The sequence below is a fragment of the Halictus rubicundus genome, chromosome 4, assembly GCF_050948215.1.
Source record: "Halictus rubicundus isolate RS-2024b chromosome 4, iyHalRubi1_principal, whole genome shotgun sequence".
In the NCBI taxonomy this organism is placed as follows: Eukaryota; Metazoa; Arthropoda; class Insecta; order Hymenoptera; family Halictidae; genus Halictus; species Halictus rubicundus.
The window spans coordinates 1,226,355-1,247,312 of NC_135152.1; the positions used below are offsets into that span (position 1 = coordinate 1,226,355).

At 39.3% G+C, this 20,958-nt stretch overlaps 2 long non-coding RNA genes across 3 annotated transcripts in view; one reads left to right on the forward strand and one right to left on the reverse strand.

The window, feature by feature from the left end:
* LOC143353118 (uncharacterized) overlaps positions 1 to 20,958 on the forward strand; it is a 231,828-nt gene that overhangs the window by 32,670 nt on the left and 178,200 nt on the right. The gene's annotated exons all lie outside the window — the stretch shown is intronic.
* LOC143353117 (uncharacterized) overlaps positions 10,971 to 20,958 on the reverse strand; it is a 189,666-nt gene continuing 179,678 nt past the window's right edge. For both annotated transcript variants that reach the window (XR_013082077.1, XR_013082078.1), the window contains exon 2: positions 10,971 to 11,400. This is a non-coding gene — a long non-coding RNA (uncharacterized LOC143353117). The remainder of the gene's footprint in view (positions 11,401 to 20,958) is intronic.

A 20,958-nucleotide genomic window follows, 5' to 3' on the forward strand; every position in this document is an offset into this window, starting at 1 on the left:
AGCAACTCTTTTATCGGCTTTGTTCCTGCGCCAGTGATAAATAATTGGAGTGTTGTCGGCGTTTTGGATAAGGCCGTTAATATCGCAAAATAGGAACGCTTGTGGGGTGGTATATCCTGTGGCAAGTTGTCTACGGGAAGTAGCGTCGTCTTGTTCGGATAAAGAGCGGACGATGGCATTGTCTATGAATGGTAGTTTACTATAATAATCTCTCGTGAGCTTGATCATGAATAGATCAATTCTAGGTATGTCGGCCTTGTTGTATATTGTTTGGTTTTTTACGTAATGTTGCCAATCTGAACTTATTGATCTATATAGTCGGAGGCAGGCTCTCAAGCATTTGCGCTCCATTTGTCTGATTTTTTCTGCGGTTGTGTGGTTCATGTTCCATAGGATGGGCGCTGCGTAAGTAACTATGGGGCGGATTAGTAACATGTATAAAATGATTTTTGTTCGGTTAGTTAGGTATTTGTTATAGAAGATTTTGCTGTTGGCGTGAAAGGCTTTGTTGGCTTTATCAAGTTGTATATCTATGTGTTTATTGCCGCGGAGGAGGTAGTCAATGTGGACTCCAAGGTATTTTACTATTTTTTTGTGTGGGATGAGTTCTTTATTGTGAGTACCTGGTATTGTGGCTGAGATGCGGAAGTGTTTACTGCCAGCTTTTGTTTTGGAGTTGAGCATGTCGAGAGGCTTTCTGAATAAAATGGTTTCACATTTTTTCGGATTTAGTCTCAGGTTCCAAGCTGTGTAATATTGATTGATTTTATTTACAATTGTGTCGAGATCGTTTTGTACCGACTCGACTCTGTTACCCGAAACATAGACAATGACATCGTCCGCGAATGCAATTAGGCCGGGACTATTAGGTTCGTTGAACTTAAATAATTTGGGGAGATCGCTTAAATAAATATTAAAAAGGATCGGTGAATTAACGGTACCCTGTTGGAGCCCTTCTTTGATATTGAATTTAGATGAAGACAAGTGTTTGCCATCCCAGGTGAAAAAAGATTTTCCGGTGACCATGTCCCAGATTAAATGAGTTAGCCAGGTTGGAAAGTTCTTTTTGTGCAGTTTGTATAGCAATCCATTCAGCCAAACTGAGTCAAAAGCCTTTTCTATGTCGAGGAGGGCAGCACCCACTAGTTGGCTATTGCTGACCTTTTTGGAGATGTCGGTTAGTAGCTTATGGACGGCATGAGTGGTAGAATGGGACTGTTTGAAACCAAATTGGTGATCGGGGATTATTCTGTTGATGTAGCAGATATTTGAAATTTTGTTATTGACAATGGCTTCAAATATTTTGCTGATGCTAGGGGTGAGGCTAATGGGGCGATAGCTCGAGGGGTCTTTAGGATTTTTGCCTTTTTTTAAGATTGGCAAGACTTTAGCACTTTTCCAGGCTTTAGGGAAATAACTGTAATTAATGGAATTGTTAAAGAGAATTGTGAGCTTGATGATTAGGTTTGTGGGAAGGTGTTTAAGGACTATGGGTGGGATACCGTCTAGACCACTGGAGGTTTTGTTGGGAAGTTTCTTGAGGATATAGGATACAGTGAGGGGGCAGCAGAAAGGGTCAAGGGTGTGATCAGGGAGAGATGGATTAATGGCAGAGTTGGTTGGGCTGAATTGTATAATATAGGAGCCTCTAGATCTAGCCGTGAAGAATTCTGATTTGACAGAGTCTGCGGTTTTATCGACTATCTTTTTCAGAAGGGAGCCGTCGTTTAAGGGTCGCGGTGAATTTATTTCTTCAAAGAATGCGCCTATTGTGTTTAATTTATCTTTAGGGGTATTAATGATGTAGTTATTGTTGATTTTTTTGGTATTGGGGAGATCATAATTGCATCTGTTGATAATGCTGCTATTACTTTCGTGTATATGAAGTTCATCTATCTTGGATGGTTGTTTAGGTCTGAAGATAGCATTAATTTTTGGGAAAAATTTGTCGGGGTTGCGGTAATCAATTTTTTTTATAGTGTTGGTCCAGTAATTTTCAGCAGCTATTTTAAATTCTTGTTGTAGTGCTATTAAAAGTTTTTTGTGTAGTGTTATGGCGTATCTTGTGATGGGGTTTCTTTTTAATGGATCTGTTATGTGAAGGTGGTGTAAAAGGGAGACGATGTACTTTTTTTGTTTTTGGAGTTTTAGAATTCTGTTGTTTAGATATCTGTTAATGCTATCTTTGGATTTGACTTTAGGGATGGAAGTGGAAATTGCTAGTTTGATTGCTTCGTTAAGGGTATTGAGGTTATGGTCTATTTCTTCGAGGGTTAGATTACGATCGGGAGGGATGTTGTTGGTGTGGAGTTTGGAGAGGCGTTTAGTGAATTTTTCCCAATTAGTGGCTTTGAAGTTGTAGATAAAATTGGGTGGCGGGTGGTTTTCCCACGGAAGGGTGCCGGTGTGTAGTTTAAAAGATAGAGTAAGGGCTGCATGGTCACTGTCGTATGGAATGGTTAGGGCTCTACCTTGGGTATTGTTAATTAAATCGAGTCTGGAGTCAACGAGGCAGATATCTAAGTACGACTGGGCAGGTTTGAATGTGGCGAAAGCCGGTGTGATGATTTTAAGTTTGAATTTAAAATTGTGATTTGTTTCCCATTGTCTAAAGTATCTGCCTCTTTGGTTATCACATCTGTCGCCCCAGGTTTTCCTTCTGGCATTGAAATCTCCCGCTACAATGTAGTAAGTGTTAATATTATGTAACTTAAGGCTATCGAAAAGAAAATCTAACTCTGATAAAAATAGACTTCGGCTGTCATTTTTGGCATATGCGCTGACTAGAAATAATATATTACTATTGTTTAATTTTAATTTGATGATGGTGTATTCTAATATTTCATTATTTGCAGAGGATGGGTGTGTAACTTCTTCGAATGATAAGTTTTTGCTAATTAGAATGGCCGTACCACCCCCTTGAATAGCATTTGGTCTGTCTCTTCTAATTATTGTATAATCTTTAAATGAGATTTTATGGGAGGGGTTGAGCTTAGTTTCTGATAGAAATATTATGTCATGATCGTAGTTTTTTAAAAATTGGCAAAGTTCTAATCTTCTGTAGTTGGCTATTATTGAGTTGACATTGATTGCCGCTATTCTAATTTGATTGCTGAGTGTGAAGTTATGGTCCATGATCTCTATTGAAAATTGTATTTAGTATGAATTCAATTTTTTCGGAGTTAGCAGAAATTTGTGCAGCTAATGTTTTAAATTGGGTTGAAACTAATATGGTTAATTCATTTTTTAAATCGGTTACCCAGCTAGGAGGGTTGATTGAATTGGGGTTGCTGGAGTCGTCTCGGGCAGTTATTGGATTGGGCGTTACGTATACGGGCTGGGGGGGATGAGTGGTCTTCGTAGGCGGGGGCTGTTTGGGATCTTGAAGGCTGGCTGCTTGAGCATATGAAGTATTTTCCCTGATGGTGGCAGAGATACGGTTGAGGTTTCTTAGGGTTGAGCGGGTTTGGGAAGTCTTTTGCTCTTTTTTATTTGCGAGAGCAAATTTGATAAAGGGACATCCTTTGTATGAGGCAGGGTGACCTTGTTGATTACAATTGGCGCATTTGAGATTGTCACGACTGTTAAGGGTTTCGACGCTGCATTTGCCTGGCTCGTGGGTCAGGGAGCATTTGACACAACGGAACGGCAGATGGCAATTCTTGCTGGCGTGGCCAAGTCTTTGACATTTTTTACATTGAAATATTTTTTGTTTTCTGAGGTGTTCCCAGTGGACTTTTTGGTATGCTATGGCTTTTATCTTGAAGAGGTCTGTAGTCTTGCTATCGCTGGAGAGTTGGACAATGAAATGGTGTTTTTCAGGTGTGCTTTTATTATAGTAGAATTTGGCGAGATTTGTGATTTTTAAATTGGGTATCCCTAGATCTTCTAATTCCTGTTTTATTTCCTCTGGGCTGAATGAGCCTCTGATGCCTTTTAAAATGATTGAAATGGGTTTCAAGTGTTTTTGCGTGAATGTATAGAATTGGATCTTCTTATCAATCAGCCCATCGCAAATGGTGGTGTGTATATCGGTGTCGCTGGCATAGATGGTGTGAGAGTCCTTTTTGACTTCTTTAATTAGGAAGGCTTTTTTGGGGATGCCCAGAGCTACGATAATATTTATCAATTCATGAATCGTGGAATTCAATGTGAAAATTGGAGGCGGTTTGCCAAATTTAGATGTTGATTTGACAGAGTGGCTGTTTGTAGTGAAGGAGGCATCTTGATCAATAGTGTTTTTGTTCGAGAGCGGTTGAAATCTATTGAAGTTAGCAGCGTCAAGAATAGGTGAAGGTGTGTCGGTTTGGGGGATTTTGCTTGTTTTTTTGGGAGTTTCCCAAATTTCGGAGGCCATGCCATCGATAGGAGTGAGGTTGGTTGTAGAAGAGGCCTGCACTGCCCCCTTGACCAGCGTGTTCGTAACAGGTCCGCGGGCCACCTTTAGGTTAGGCTTAACCTTATTGTTAGATGGCACATTATTTTCTTTTAGAAAGTCTTTGTAGAGGAGCTCTAGCTGAAGCGAATTCAGTTTAGGTACCTTCGGCCGTCTGAATTCGGAGCTGGTGCCGGGCTGGGGGCTCTCCCCGTCCTCCGAATCCGACGTGATGGAACGCTTGGTTTTCGGAGAAGGGAAGCTCGCCATCGGATCCATGGGCGAGCAGGGAATCCTGCTGCGACCCGGGAATCAAGATTCGGTTAATAAAAGTACTATACCGCACTAAATAAATGTTCAGCGATAAAGGATTCGCATATAATATCACTATACGAATCCGCGGCGTATAGGTTAACCAAAGAAACAGTGAGCTGAAGTTGGCTGGATGCTAACACGTCCTGTTCGGTCAACGGTCGGCAGCCGACTCCCAGTCGGAGACCGTAGCTACTGCACCAACCGGCGCCGTTGAAAATACCTTCGAAATATTGGGATATATCCTGCGTAGTATAATTGTCGTTTTTTGTATTACGCAATTTTTAAAGTCTGGACGATGTTTCCCTGAACTTAGAGATGTTTAATATTACATAATATATTTTTACGATAATTATAACTTAGTGTTTCACGGAAAAAACGCCAAAAAAATGTGGTTTTTATTTTTTCCTACTATGACGCACCAATCGCAGGAATTTGAAAAAAATTGAGCATAATACTTAGGACAATATCTTATTGCTAAATTAATTCTGATTGGGTCACTCTTAGATTTCCATATGAAATCTGCATTTTTTCGATTTTTTTCGTATTTTTCGATTTTTACAGCCAGAGTTTACAACGGAAAAATCTGAAAACGACTCAAAGTATATGGTTTGGTGTCCGAAATGTGTCAGATTTTTTTCAGAATTTTAAATTGTCATTAAATGGGGAAAATGGGCCAAAAACTGGATTTTCGTTTTTCCTCTGTAACTACCCTTACAGATGAGCTATAGGGCTAAAACTTGGCTGAAAGATATCTTTTTTGGTAGGCTATCGAATGGCGCAAATTGGAATAAAATCCCTTCCAGGGCCGATTTGGCCCCCAAAACCGGCTATAGCCTTTGGGCGTTACATTGGCACCACTGCCGCTGTGTTGGTGGGAATCTGTTCCATCTACATTACAAACAAAAACACAATACAATATAAAATATCATTATCACATGATATTGGGTAGGGATGAAAGTTCGTAGGGTTTTCAAATTGAAATTGAAAAATAGCAAAGGTATTTAGAAATACAGTAAGAAGTCATATAACAGAAGGGAAAATATGTTATTGAGTAATTCTATGAATACATATCTATCGGTAATTCTGCATAAGAAGTCACACGACGTCGACTTCGAAGCTCTTTGAATATGTTGTAGGGATGAAGATTTGGAACAATTTTTCTCCATGCAGGCCGCCGCACAGTGGGCAATTTGAACGAAATCGGATTCAAAATCAAAGAACTTTCGATAGAAATGAGGTAGAGCGATGAAACTTTTTTTAAATTAAAGCTGAAACTTTGTAGAATATGGGAAAAATATGGAGATTATGGTACGAACGTTTTTTAACCTAGAGAAAATTCGTTAAACTTGCACAATTTCAAGAAAATTATGGTTTTTCCAATACCACGCGCGGAAAAATTTTTTTTTTAACATGCTATACATCATTTCCCATAGATTTTTTCACGCTGATTTCAAATCTGGTCTCAAAATTTGTCTTCAATATCAGGATTTTGTAAAAAATAGATTTTTGTGACAAAAACTAATGAAGTCATTTTTTCGTTGAAATGATTGGATGGTAATAATCTCCCTATTTTTCCCATATTCTACAAAGTTTCAGCTTTTATTTAAAAAAAATTTCATCGCTCTACCTCATTTCTATCGAAAGTTCTTTGATTTTGAATCCGATTTTGTCCAAATTGCCCACTGTGCGCCGCCGCATTGTGGATTCGGGGCTTCGAAAACCTTGCAGAAATTCGAAGTATGAACATTCGAGAATTCATGATGACCCGTGTGTAAATTGTAGAATATGATCTTGTTGAATTAGTAAAAAGTAATGATTGTTGAAAGCGTAAATTCGGTATCATTGCAGTTCAAAATTGGTCATTGCTATCGAGTTTAGTTATACCGTGAAAAATACATGTTCTAATATGTTAATATTTTTATAAGTACGCGACATTATTTACCAACCAAATGAAAATATGGCTTGATCGTCTAGTGGTAATTAAAGGATTACATGTCGTGGTATTTGGAAAATATTCTAATAATTAATTACAGAGAACTGTTTTTGTTACTTTGAAAAAATAGTCAAATTTGCATACATTTCTAAGCTGTTTGTTATGTGCACAGTGCGTTTATCTAACTGTAATACTAAAAAACAAAAAGTTGCAGCGGACTGTACTGCTCAGCCACCGTAAGCGAAAACATTGAAACATCATGGCCAAGTTTGTATACAATGTCGCGATGTACGTTGGCTGAACAGAGCAGTCCGACCAGAAGACGAATATCGTCGAAATATAGATCGATCGTACTGCACGTAAAAAAATATGTAATTTCTCTGGCAGTGCAAAAAAGGTGCAACTTGTTCTTTTTTAGCATTACAGTTAGATAAACTCTCGACATTTTGCAAAAAAATTTGTCTGGAACCCACTGGGAACATAACAAACAGCTTAGAAATGTATGCAAATTTGACTATTTTTTCAAAGTAACAAAAACAGTTCTCTGTAATTAAATATTAGAATATTTTCCAAATACCACGACATGTAATCCTTTACTTACCACTAGACGATCAAGCCATATTTTCATTTGGTTGGTAAATAATGTCGCGTACTTATAAAAATATTAACATATTAGAACATGTATTTTTCACGGTATAACTAAACTCGATAGCAATGACCAATTTTGAACTGCAATGACACCGAATTTACGCTTTCAACATCATTACTTTTTACTAATTCTACAAGATCATATTGTACCATTTACATACGAGTCATCATGAATTCTCGAATGTTCACACTTCGAATTTGTGCCAGGTTTTCGAGGCCCCGAATCCACAATTCGGCGGCGGCATGCATGGGGAAAAATTGTTCAAAATCTCCATCTCGACAACATATTGAAAGAGCTTCGAAGTCGATGTCGTGTGGCTTCTTATGCACAATTACCGATAGATATGTATTCTTAGAATTATTCAATAACATATTTTCCCTTCTGTTCTATTACTTCTTGTCGGATTTCTAAATATCTTTCCTATTTTTCAATTTCAATTTGGAAACCCTACGAACTTTCGTTCCTACCCAACAATGTACACTTTACAATATTAGTATAAAATACTGATTATAAACATTTATACGTACCGTATAATGCGTTGTTTATGATGTGCACGTGGTTGTGTACCGTCGTTTCCAGTCGTGGACGGAATGCCCAAACCGCCAAACATCGCCACCCATTTCCCTCCTTCCGCACTACGCACACACGCACCTTTTCTCTGTTCGTGTTCGCTACCTATGCGACGTTCGACGGGTTCCTCCGCAATTATTCACGTTACCAAAGTTTCGAACGTGCGAGTCGCGATCACATTTCGCTATAACTTTTGTTCTAAAAAACTTATTACAGCGAAATTTGGACTACAAATTTTCCTAAAAAATGTGACGGAAATATATTTTGCATTTTTAAAATAATTTTTTTTTATTTTTTCGCTATAGCCGTCTAAGATGTTCAAAAGTGACCCCCGAATCAAATTGATTTTTAGTCACACCGTGACCAACAAAAATTACGAAAAAATTCAGGGATATTCTACTTACTAGCATACAGGAGTGAGATTTTTTTCAGAATTTCAGGTGGAAAAATTGATTTTGACACAAATCCGAAAGCATAAAATTCCCGATTTTATATCGAACTTCTCGGTTGACCCCGCTTATATTATTATGTTCGCTGTGTCTTCGTTGTGATTATTAATGTGTATTTTTTACATTTTTTTCTGATTATGCAAACATGTTTGTTTAAAAAAAATTGGACATCTCCAAACATTCGAAGAAAGTGCGTATTTCGTATTGAAGTTTCAGAGATACCGGTTTTATAAAAATTCAGTAGTTAGATATTATTTTCAAAATGAGGAAATTGTTGGAAGTCATGTTGATATATTGAAATATAGGGCAAATAAAATATTTTATATTGCATTTTTAATATAAAAATGTTTATTATCTCATATGTTAGAAACTAGGAGTTTCTGGTCCCAAGGTTCTGGGGTAAGTGCCGTGGGGTTCATCACAGTCCTCTTACTAAAAGGCATAGCCTTCCCCACTCCGTGGCCAGATCCTTCAGGACAATGAGTCCCTTATCTTTGGCAATACGACGTCGGGTCGCTTGCCTTTTCTAAACATTCTCACCGTCAATAAACAGTCAATGCTTAGACAATCGATAGCTGTGAGACCCAAATCGGTCATTAGCTATCGCGTCGCCTGCTGCCAGGCAGAGTTGGGCATTATTTAGATAAAAAATTATTTAAATAACGATTCGTATAAAAGATACTTTATCTTTATTCGTTATTCGAAGGTTCGAATAAAAAAAGTATCTTTATTCGACGAGTATCGAATGAATAATTTTATTCGACGAGAATTTATCCGACGAATAAAGAAAATTTTTTTTATTCGAACTTCGAATAATATTTTCATCTTCTATCTGTATCTTTTATTCGAAGGCTTCGAATAAACGCATAAAGATGAAGTGTCTTTTATTCGAATCGTTATTTAAACAATTTTTTATCGGAATAATGCCTAACTCTGGATTGGGACATCTGGTTATGGCATGGGTATTGCTTTACGCTCTTGGAACTTGACTTTTGGGATTTTTAGAAATTAAGTACGGAGTGGCCTTGTCACCGTAAATTTAGCTAATTTCCCAATCGTGTCCGTTCCCAAGGCGTACAGTTAGCAATTGTATGTAGTTTTCTAGGACCGTGCCATAAAGTTGCCAGAGGTCCCATCCTGCCCTTCTTTAGCTTTGCGCTTGACGATTGCCAGACGCTCTGTGTTTTTCCCAGGCTCTAGCAACTCTTTGTATTTCCCGAAAAATCCCGAAGCAATAGGGTGGATCTACGAGTGGCAGCGGGGGGCGTGGCGGCGGCGGGTGGCGTGGCGGCCGCGGCGGGCTTGGCGGCGGCGGGTGGCGTGGCGGCCGCGGGGGCCGCGCGGCCCCCTACATAAATATTAGATTGTGAAAAATAAATAAAGTTTATTATTTTTAATATATTTAAATATACTTTCTTCATTTATTGTTCCCCTCAGGGTTACATTTCTATTACACCTCCTTCCTTTCCCCGCTACTATCCTAACTCTAACCCTAACTTAAAAGAACAAAATAAAATAAATAAATAAATAAATAAAATAAAGAAAGTTGTCTTTTTTCTCACACATCTACGCCCCTCCTTCCCTAACAAGCGGAAAGTAGGATCTGCCGGTGGTCATGCGATCTAGATTTATCCTTCGTCTACCGCTTTTGACAAATGACATGCCCCACCTTTGTATTATAGAGTCAGGAATCGCGGCATCCCGAACCCTTGCTAGTCTCATCGGTACACGTACAGGCCGACTTGGCGGTGTGTGAGTGTGCCGCGACGCGGCTGTTCGAACGAAGCTACGGCAGCGCCGTCGTTTACGATGTCGACCACGCGTGCCCAGATCGCCTCTCTGACAGGCGTCATGCGACCGAATAATGGAAAATGTTGCTCGACAACGCAAAAGTAGGACCTGCCGGTGGTCAAGCGATCTAGATTTATCCTTCGTCTACCGCTTTTGACCACTGACAGGCCCCACCTTTGTATTATAGAGTCAGGAATCGCCGCCTCCCGAAACCTTGCTATTCTCATCGCGGCACGGCTGTACGAACGAAGCTACGGCAGCGCCGTTGTTTACGATGTCGGCCACGCGTGCTCAGATAGCCTCTCTGACAGGCATCATGCGACAATGATCGGAAACAGAATACAGCGCTCGTAGCGAAAAATGCCGGAACTATATTTAATTGAAATAATAGGTGCGGGATGGTTTTCGGGGGCCACGATTCCTGTGTTTAATACGTAATTATACAATACAATAAAGGTTGCATTGACATTGTATATGTCACTGCTAGGTCGCTTGAGTCCAACGGTCTCCATAAGAACCCGGTTATTTAAGAAAATTGTCCTTATGTGCAAATTTTGCCGAATTTTGCAAATTACGCCTAGAAAACGCAAAAGTAGGACCTGCCGGTAGTCAAGCGACCTAGATTTATCTTTTATCTAACGCTTTTCACCCTTGGAAAGCCCGATCTTTGCATTATCGGGCCATAAATCGTGGCCTCCCGAACCCTTGCAACCTTGTACGATCTAGCGTTGTGTGCAGCAAACCATGGCACACGCACACGGCACACACACTGTCATTTGAGCTTCTCCTATGCGGCCGTTCGTAGCGTGAAGATCGCTAGGAAGCTTCTCCTAGTTCCTGTTTGGAGCGTGGCGACTCAAGGCCACGTAGGAAAACTGGCCCTTAAGGGGGCCGGCAGGAATTTGACCTTGACTGTCACGCCAATTCTTGAACGGTCCTCGAACGGTCAGTAGGGAAAACTCATTGTGGAATGGTTAAAATTTTTTTTGTGGAACTACGTCGCGTCTACGACATATCGGTAAAAAAGAATATATGAAATGCCGATTGAGGATGGTAAGAAGATTGAGTAGTAGCGGAAGAGAGAAACGAAAATTGAGAGAGAAAGCTAGCGACTAGACATGGTTGCCACATATAATCCTTCGCCTCACTGTTGCCATGTCATCAAAACCGTAAATGTACAAGCGTTTCGTGAAACTGATTCCTGCCTCGTGAGCCCGATTCAGCCGACCAACACATGCTAACACATACATTGCCACGGGCGCGTAGATATACGCAGGACTCGTTGTCACATTACCTCTGCAGTTTTTCGCTAATATCTCTGGAATGAAACTCGAATGGCGGTCACGTGTATGCAAAAGCTAATGAAATCATTTGATGTATATTAAATTAAATCAATTTATTCTTAACATTATAATAATTTTATATATATTACCAGGACTTCATGAAAATGTGCCGGCATTTACTTCCTGGCAGAAAGAAAATTATATTCAAATCTCATTTGAATGAAATTTAAAGCAGCTCTTTTTATGCCACGAAGCGCATAAATGTAATAATATATGTATACTATTATATATATGTATATTTATATATATCGTCTATGTCACGCCGTATTTTATGTACACTACAAAAATTGGTGTGGCGCGACGGTAGCGTGCCAAGCTTTCACCCGGCCGACCAGCGTTCAAATCCTGCCTACTAACGCATTTTTTTTTTATTTTATTATGTTTTATCGTTATGTATTTATATTTTCAATCGATTTTTATATAATAATTATATATTAAATTTTATAAATTTCCTGTGATTTTCCGGATTTCGAACAAGTTACTATTACGTTTGTGTGATGAGACATCTCGATGTTGATTTTAAATAGACGTGTTAAAAACGGATCACCCTTTCTTCATTACATTATAATGTCAGAAAAGTAAAACCATAAAAGTATCTACTAAAAACGTTTCCCCTTCGTAATGACCCCTTTAGAAGGATAGAGAATTGAACATTGACTTCACAATGAGCTGGAAAAGGACGCGGGGTGTCCCCGTTTCAGGTAGGTGAGTGGTGCGCTCCGCAATACCAGCAGACTTCGTTTACGACTAAATGACCCTATTTTTACCTCGAGAACTATGGGTCATCCCTGTTGTAGTAATGTTTCGGCTTTTATTCTTTCTATGTAGTGTTTAGTGACCGAATCTCAAAGGATTTTTCGATCTCTTACAAATTGTTGATTTTACAGACATTTCAAAAAACGTGTCACCCTTTTTCCATTAATTCTAAGACTAGAACTCCCAAATCGACGTTATGACCTTCGAATGACGAATAAAATTTTTTTTATCTTTTATTCGTTATTTTCAAAATTTTCTTTTAAAAAGAAAGTGAGCCGGAATTCACTTCCGATCAGAAAGAAAATTATATTCACATATCATTAAAGCAGCTTTTTCCATGCCACGAAGCGCACAAAAAATTAAACAAAATTTATAATATTTTTTTTACTTTAGATATTGAAGTAAAAACTTTAGAAGTTTTATATACGCATATGAGGGATGAGGGACGGAAGGATGCTGAAATAACTGTAACAAAATACATAGTAATAAAAGAAAATGTTTTATTTGGCAGAAAAAGAATACCAGCATTCGCTGCTAGGATAAGGAAAACTGCCAAAACCTTATCAGTATTCATAATACAAAAATTACATTATAAATATAATGAAATTGTAACAGTATGATTGATTACAGAAACGTCCCCTCAGTCCTCCTATTGGACTTGGCCGCATGAATCTCATCTGTAACATGACATAAATAAAAACAAATAAAGTATTGAAACATATAATAGATAAATTCGTATGATTGTGTATACTTACCGGGTCTGAGATGCGCAGTCGGATGGTTTGGGATCCATTGGCAGCACTCTGGAATCTATCAGGGAAGTCGAATCTGCAAAAATAAATAAATTCTAACCGCTGAAATAATCAGCGGTTCCGCAGACTGTTTCAAAGTGTGCGGCCCGACGACATCGCGTCAGGAAGCTCGAGCGAATCCAATGATTCGCGAGCTAAAGAATGATCTAGTTTGCAATTTTCAACCGCTGAAGTAATCAGCGGTTCCGCAGACTGTTTCAAAGTGTGCGGCCCGACGACATCGCGTCAGGAAGCTCGAGCGATTTCAATGATTCGCGAGCTGATGACGATAGGCTTTCTTCGCTCTATATCGGAGGGCTCTCGAATGGCCATACTCCTGTTGTGTCGACTGTCCACTATTTCCGGCAGCATGCAATGTATGTAAAATCGGGACAATTTCGATTGCATTTCTTGCTGCCAAAATGTGTCGTCTCTATATATCTTTAGCGATATCAAGCCTTTGCGTGTCCAAACACAAAACAGGCAATACATTTTTTGCGTAATGTGCAGCTGCCCTTGCACTTGATAATAGTAATAATGGTTTTTGTTCATTACAGTACCCGCATCATCCACAAATATTTTGCGTACTGCAGGTACTGTTTTTATTGCTTCTTTTGGCGATATATTTTCTGCCGTTTTCGGGCATTTGATTTCGACGATACCGTCGTCATCATCGATCACGCCGTCCGGAGAAGCTCCCAAAAATGGGATTGAGGCATCGATGAAAAGGCCACATTTTCTTATTTTGATGCCTTCTTTCCGCGAGAGTTCTTCTCGGGCCATATGTTCGCACTGCCGCCCATGCTCAATGGAAGGCAGGTCCAAAACTTTTGGGTATAGCAGCGACCTTACCAAATTACCACACGGCGTTTTTTTCAAACGTCGGCACACTTGCCCGAAGTTCGATGCCGTGAGTAATTTCGATCTATACATTTGCCATTTTTGGCTCTTCACTTGCTCTGTGGTGTCCTTTTCAATGGTTTTTCTATTATTCTGCCAATCCTGCAGAATTTCCATGTGTCTTTCCTTCTCTAGGTTGAACACATGTTCCTCCATGTCCGGTTTTTCTGCGCTGGGTCCGTAATCATTGTCTCTCGTCGTCTGTGAAAACGGCTTTCGCGCCTTCTTCGGTGAGCACTTCCGCTTTTGGTTTCTGTTTTCATTCTCTTCTTTTCTTCGTTTCTCCATGGCTTCCAAACATTTCGGCGGCTCCTTTCGCTTGGCCCGCATAATGCGGGACAATACCTCTTTTGTGTTGTACTGTATAACAGCAGCGGCACATCTCGCGGTATACGATCCCCTTTGACTCCAATTTATCCTTTTGCCGCCAGTATATTTCGCAATGATTGAATTGAAGCTCTCCACTGAGTTGTTATTGCTATTATATAACAAAGTTTCAGCGTGAGCTATCAGCGGACGGAAGATATCTTGAATCTTGTAATATATTCCGTTTTCCATTAGGTGCGGCACCATGTTTTCTTCGTCGTTATTTGCGATGCGGTCGCAGAAATATCCCAGTCTTCGGCACTCTTTGTGTTCTCCAAAGACGTGGCTAGGAATGTTCGTCAAATCCTTTTGCAAGTTATTTATCTTGCGATTGATCGAATAATTTTCCTTCACTCTGTATTCCGCAGCTTTCGCAATGTCCGTACGCATACTTCGAACGCTGCTTTCTACGGCTTTTCTGTATTTCCCGGGCGGAGTCTTCTTCGCAATATCTTTCAGTTTATTGCAGAAGTTGCGTAGCAAATGGTTCGTGCATTCAATCTTTTTCACACGAACCATCTCCGCTTTGTACGGGTCACAATCCAAAATTTTTTTATATACGCTGCTGTCGCCGTCAGAAATCAGTGTCGCATACACGAGACCTCTTTTTTTATGCTGGTCTCGAAGCCATCTGCAATTGCGTCGCTCTCCATTTTTGTCGACGTTTGGTGTCGTCCCCAGTTTTTGAAGCACGAATGTTTTTTCGGCTTTTCGTTCTTTCTGGCAGCGTTGTGACATATGACGCACATCTTGTTCTTCACTCCAGTAAATAAAACTTTTTGCGTGTGGTATCCAATTATTGCACCCACACCGGACATGGAGTCGTATTTTCCAGTACGGTAGGATCTCTTCATCCAACTACCGTCAGCCACGACGGGGATGAATGGAATTCCCGATGGTAAAACGTCGCCTCTTTCAATGGCTAAGCGTTTTTCTTCTTCAGCCGCTGCTATCATTTCTGCTTCAGCAGCATTGATGGAGGTCTTCACGATGTCGTCATGACATTTTCTGTATATCCATCGAGACATGCATGGAATGTTCATTGCTGAGAACATTTCCTCCATTTGCGTGTAACCACCTCCACTAGTCATTGTGCCGGCGACCGCACTGGAATTGATATTCAATCTATTGTTTTCTGCGGATTCACTATTTATTTCCGCTTTATATTTGCACATCTTGCATTCGATTTGTATCTTTGTCGCCAAGCCCAAGCGCCTCATGCCGGTTATAGTTAAATTGGCCATGGAACATTTCAAAGTTTCCGAATGGCTCTCCAGTTTTTTCATCTCATCGAAGATGTGCCGCAAATCCACAATGCTCAATTCGGCGATAGTGGATTTTTCGGAGGTTTCCTCCCGCGTTGATGACTCCGCGACGCAACAGTCTGTGTCGCTGGTCATTGTTGGTGCCACATTCATCTTCTCGGGAATATCCTTGTTTGACTGTTCCCGCGCTTCTTCATTGTGGACAAGCTTGGCAGCCCTATTTTTCGCTATTTCATTACGTCTGAAAGTACAACATAACAACATGCAACGAATGTCAAAGGATTTCTCGATATCTTAAAAATTGTTGATTTTAAATAGACGTGTTAAAAACGGATCACCCTTTCTTCATTACATTATAAAGTCAGAAAAGTAAAACCATAAAAGTATCTACTAAAAACGTTTCCCCTTCGTAATGACCCCTTTAGAAGGATAGAGAATTGAACATTGACTTCACAATGAGCTGGAAAAGGACGCGGGGTGTCCCCGTTTCAGGTAGGTGAGTGGTGCGCTCCGCAATACCAGCAGACTTCGTTTACGACTAAATGACCCTATTTTTACCTCGAGAACTATGGGTCATCCCTGTTGTAGTAATGTTTCGGCTTTTATTCTTTCTATGTGGTGTTTAGTGACCGAATCTCAAAGGATTTTTCGATCTCTTACAAATTGTTGATTTTACAGACATTTCAAAAAACGTGTCACCCTTTTTCCATTAATTCTAAGACTAGAACTCCCAAATCGACGTTATGACCTTCGAATGACGAATCAAATTTTTTGTTTTCTTTCATTCGTTATTTGAAGTTTTTATTTAGACATATATTTTGCAGACAGTACCTCGCAGACTGCAAAGCCGACAACACGAAATTCTGGTTTTGAAGTATATTTTATGAAACCCTAATTGTCAAGTAAATAATCACCACCTTCTCGTGGTTTTCATTGAGCAATGACACCTTTCTTGTAGAACATATTCAATTCACATACAAACTAACATGTATACGTAATCAATCAGAATTCTCCATTCTTCTGAAGGGTTCATTTTGAAGGGGAAACTTCAGGGAATGTGACTATATTTTTTCCAACATGTGAATCACTGGCTCATCATCGGAAAAAAACGCAAAAGAGGAATTTGTTTACAGTTTCCTACATTGTAAAGTTACTTGTCATGGTCGAAAAAATTATTTTATAACAGCCGTATCCTTTCTAAATTAAACAAAAAGTAGTGTAGCTGAAGTGGAAACAGTCCCGGAGATAATAATTCGCAAGCGAGGCCCGTTCATCGACAATGTAGGCAGAAATTGTAAACTTCGCCTGTAATTTCTAAAAATAGTTCTCAAGCTGCAAAAAAGAAATTATTGCTAAACCTCTTCAACTGTTACATGGACTACAACATATTTCATTCTAGTTAATTACTAGAATATAACGGATATTTTTCTATTCTATAAATAAGTAGTAAATAATCAGACTTTATTCGAACAGATCTTCAAATAAGGGTATCATATTGTCATCCGACACTGGCGCTCAACACGCACCAGAGACCAGAGTTGGGCATTGTTTCGATAAAAAATTATTTCAATAACGATTCGAATAAAAGATACGCGGATGGAGAATCGTGCATTATTGGCAATTTATGCTTTTATATTTTTAATCAGAACAATATTGTTAATACGAATGAGTTGTAGAGCTTTTCACGATCAAAATGAGTCCAAACACGGCATCATTTGTTTGTGATTTTTATCGTAACATTACGAATCAGTGAAACTTGTTCGATTACACTCGAATTTGACCTCATTCTCATCAGGAAAATCCCCTCCATACGCTCGTCACAATTTTATGAGGATATATTGAAAAATCTAAAAGTTTAAACTTTCATTCGTCCGCGATTCTCCATCCGCTTACATTGTATGTCGTCTGTCGTCGCTGGGTCTTTGATGCTCGGCGCTCGGCAAAAGTTGTTCGAACATTTATTCGAAGCCTTCCAATAAAAGATACAGATAAAAGATGGAAAAATTATTCGAAGTTCGAATAAATCCGCTTCGAATAGAAAAGTAACTTTATTCGTCGGATACATTCTCGTGGAATAGAATTATTTATTCGATACTCGTCGGATAAAGATACTTTTTTAATTCGAACCTTCGAATAACGAATACAAATATTTTTATCTTTTATTCGTTATTCGAAATTTTTATTTAGATAAATATTTTGCCCAACTCTGCCAGAGACGAAACCAACGAATTATCATGCCCGGTCCTCTCGGCCTGGTACGGGGGGTGAGGTTTATGGCACTCTCAAGTGCTCTCTCATTTCGGGTCCTTCGACGGGGAAAAGCAAATTGGCGCAAATAAGGCTGGGTTCCATAAAATATGGAAACACGTGTACCTGAGCAGGACAGACCTGGCTGACAAAGTCCAGATCACCACGAGTTAGGAAATAACGAAAGGAATAATGTACGGAAATCATCGCACGCCACTGCGCAGAGTATGCGAGAATGCCCGAAAGCCGGCCATAGGACAATTTTTCGAAATTACGAATATTGTTCATTTGAGTTGCGATGTCATTTTCTTCAAACCACAACGAACAACTTTACAAATTAATTTTAACATTGTGAAATCATATTTTTATTATGTTCTCTTCAGTCAAATACTGCGAACTGTAATGCTTGTTTCTTCCTATTGTGTCAAATGTGTACACTTTGGAGGACAATCTTGCGATTGAAAGTTATTACTTAATTAAAATTGCTTGCGTGACCATGCATCAGCATGTACATGGTTTCGAATGTACACTGCCATAAAAGAAAAATCATGTTATCCGACCAAAATAAAAAAATCAATTAATGAAAATTAAATTATTGATTAAAATGTTAAATTAACATATTCGTGTCCAGCGACCTCAAAAACCCTTGCGCACGGTTTTCTTTTGAAAAGGTTTCCAATGTTTTCTTGGCCGGCTTTTGGGCCTTTGGACGTTGTGCTGCGCGCGAAAAAAATATGAGAACGACCAGGTAACAGGAAAAATCCCTTCTTGCCTGCGAAATGACCGCGATGAATGTTTTCGGACGTACCTACTCGCATTTGGCACGCAGATGTTTTATGGCCTACAGTCTTTTATAGTAAAAGGTCCACTACAAATGAAACGGCTATTTTTCTAGTAATGTTTAAAAAATGTTTTCACATGTTGGAAAGTTATGCACTCTTCGTTTTACTTGTATCGAAGGGAATCACCAAAAACAGTGGTTCCGATTTTTTCAGATTTTTGCGTGGGTGGTAAAATTACCAAATACAAGCTAGACATAATAATACAAATTTATACTCACGTTTCCCTCAATTTTCGTTTTACACTCAATCTTCTGCTGGAAAGACGAAGCCTTCCTGTTGCATTCTCCCTCACATGTCGTAGCGACGCGGATGATGCACATTCGTCGTTTTTTGTCACAATTTTTGTCATTTTATTATAATATAATGAGGTGGAATAGAATAGAATAGAATAGAATAGAATAGAATAGAATAGAATAGAATAAAATAGAATAGAATAGAATGGAATACAGTAGAATAAAAATAAGAAGGAAAAAATAAGAAATAAATATCGCGTTTTGAACAATTACTGACGGAGATTTTTTCACGACCGAACGCGTCTCTCTTCGTCAGTAAACAGCATCTTTCAGTTTTTTCGCACCCCCTCCTGGTAGTCCACCAGAAAGCCCAAGCTTTGAAACATATGGCAATGATTTGAATTTCGACCTTCGTGCCGCGGCCAGCGGTCGCGGGAAATTCGAAAGACGAAGGGGAGGTGCGATCTTTCGTGACCGACCGGTGCATTTTCATGAAAATCGGTGGATCCCCCGTGCTCGACGCTGGGACCGAAGGCTCATTCCGAGCTCGACTTCAGAAGGGAAAACAACGTAAGTATTAGAAAGTCTATCTATCGCGAATATAGGTGAAGAAACGTTTGTCAGTCAATTTGAATGTCGATTTTTTTTTCTTTATTTACTACGCGAATAAACTTGATTCGTTGAACGCGTGGTGAAGTGTTATAGTGTTGTGTAGAATTTGGAAGTGTGCGAGAATGTTTTGTTCGGCATCGTATCGGATTGTGAGTGACTGCTGGTGTGCAATAATTCGGTGCAAAAAAATTTTGAACTGTGATTTCATTTGAAATCGTTACAGTTGAATTTTACAATTCTTTTATCTGTGCCTATATTGAAACTTTAAAAAATATGTTTCATTGACTCGAATAAACTGTATCGATGCTGAAAATTTAGTCAATGAAACCTATGATATTGGTTTTTTCCTTCGTTTACGAGTTATAAACGTTTGGGAAAAATTGCAATTTTTAACGAATTCGACTTATAATTGACAAATATCGATAACATTTTCAGCATGGATATAATTTGTTCGAGTTAATGGAACACATTTTTTGAAGTTTCAATAGAGGCCCAGATAAAAACGTTGTAAAATGTAACTTTTCCTACATCTTCGACTAATAAAATAATCCTTGTAGCTTCTCGAAAACACTCAAGTCTTTTGGTGTGAATGCTGTTCAAAACGGTGTTGATTCAATTTTGCTCTTCACCGATACGTCTCCGCCCCGTGGATTTCCGACCCATCCCAACGATTATGTACCCGATTCTTTCGAATTATTACACACCTGCAGTCACTTAGAATCTTTGTTCACGAATCCGATACGGTCACGAAAAAACCGTTCTCGCACACTTCCAAATTCTACACAACATCATAACACGCGTCCAACGAATCAAATCAACTATTATTTCATTTGTATATTAGTTTTCTTCTGGACGCTATAAAACGTTTTTTTACATATATACATTTTACTCCTTCGATAATCTTATAACATAATTTTTTTTCTTTTCCAGAATAATGGAACCTACTCGAGCAAAATTTGAGAGGCTGTCGGTGGAACATGATGTGGAGCTGAATCAAACAGCCCCAAAACCTCGGGTATCAAGGATACCAATAAGGGTCGGTGACACAACACCGCCCACCGCCTCCCACATCGCGATGCCGGCAACTTGTCAGCATACTGGCCCACCGCCCACGGCATCCGCAACGCTGGAAGGGAGAGCGCTCCCAAGATTAGATGAATATTCATACGTAAGTCACTATAGAATAATCAATAATGAACAGTCAACAATTATACATAATAAAATTATTTTTCAGAACAAGCTGGCAAAATTGATCAAGCGGGCAGAATACCGCCACAGAAATCGTGGCCAAAGAAAAAAGAAGCGGCTCGACGTGGGAGGAGGCCGCGGAGGAGCCCGCGGAGGAGCCGACGGAGAAGCCGACGGTTTACAGGAATCGTCGCCGTTCAACATTGTGCATCAGTATTTTTACTATACAAATCCGCAATAAAAAAAAATTATTTTTTAAAACAGGGGGAGTGTATTTTCCTGCATCCCTTCTCTTCCTTTCCTATAAGTTTAATTACAATGTAAATAAACGTT